The sequence below is a fragment of the Propithecus coquereli genome, unplaced genomic scaffold, assembly GCF_000956105.1.
Source record: "Propithecus coquereli isolate 6110/MARCELLA unplaced genomic scaffold, Pcoq_1.0 Scaffold130, whole genome shotgun sequence".
In the NCBI taxonomy this organism is placed as follows: domain Eukaryota; kingdom Metazoa; phylum Chordata; class Mammalia; order Primates; family Indriidae; genus Propithecus; species Propithecus coquereli.
In genome coordinates, this window is record NW_012137192.1 from 2,071,825 (window position 1) to 2,073,153 (window position 1,329).

Here is a 1,329-nt window from a genome sequence, read left to right on the forward strand (position 1 = left end):
TTTAGCAGAAATAAATCTTGTAGTAGCGCCATGTACTTTTGCTTTACATGAAAGTCCGTCAAAGGACAATAAGCCTTTTTAATTTGTTTGGTTCAGAACAAGTGTGTGTCTCCTTTGCTGACTTCAGAGCTGAGTATTAAAGCTATGGGCCTCATACTTGTCTATTACTGCTATAATGAGGTACCAGGTCTAGATTGACATCTTTTTAAATTCCATTTTCTGATTATACGATTAACTCTATAAGTATTCACTTATAATAAGAGGTTTCAAAGTGCAATTTTATTTAACTTAACATATTAGAGCATCTGAACCCCATGAAACTACCATAGAGAAATGAAACATTTTATATGGTGCATCTGTAGCATTTATATTATTTATATATCACTTTGCCATATTGTCATGTAGTTATAATGCAAATAATGCACTGAGTTTTTCACTGCATTGTTCTCTAACCATACCTGTGTTTTCATCCTGGTGTAGGCTTTGTTTTAATTGTCTTTTTGGTCATTTTTAAAATAGGGATAAAAGGAATTTGCCATTTACGCCTATTTTGGCATCAGTGAATCGCCTTATTCGTTACCACCTTGGTACAGTGGCAAAAGGATCTTTCATTATTACATTAGTCAAAATTCCACGAATGATCCTTATGTATATTCACAGTCAGCTCAAAGGAAAGGTAAGGGGAAAATGCTTTCTGGACTCTCTATGGGTATATTCCAGACCTCAGTTCTGCACATAGTAGAGCACCCAATCCAAAGTTGTGAATGTTTTCTTCAAAGTCTTTACAAGACAGAATTCAGTCCTCTCCCCTGTCTCCCACTCGTGCACTCCACATACTCTGGCAAAATTCATCTAATCACTGGTTACTGAAAGTATCCTGTGCTGTTCTTCCTCTCTGTTGACTCACACACCTTCTTCCCTATCCTCAACTATAGAAATAACACGTATTTCAACATAGTTTAGCTCAAATGCCACCTCTTCCTCAAAACCGTTCCCGATTCCTCTCATCTCCCAGACAGTGTTGTCTCTGTTCCCTACTCTCATAACACTTAGTATCAATACCATATTCAGATTTTAACCTTTTTTATGTTTAGCATTTTTTCTTCTCCTAGGTTGTTAGTTCCTTGCCGATCTTATATACCTCACTGTATCTTATATGTGATAGGTGCTAAATAAATGTTGAATTGAAATGATTAAAAATGACTCAGCCATTATGTTCTAAGGAGGAAATAGGTGGGTGTGGAGGCTTTGAAGCATAGGTTGTGATTTTTAAGTTTTTATTTATTTTTTTAAGATTTGATGTCTTTTATATCATGGTTTGATTTTTTT

At 35.3% G+C, this 1,329-nt stretch overlaps 1 protein-coding gene across 1 annotated transcript in view; it reads left to right on the top strand.

Annotated features, from left to right (window-relative positions):
- SLC44A1 (solute carrier family 44 (choline transporter), member 1) overlaps positions 1-1,329 on the top strand; it is a 201,468-nt gene that overhangs the window by 154,537 nt on the left and 45,602 nt on the right. The gene's annotated exons all lie outside the window — the stretch shown is intronic.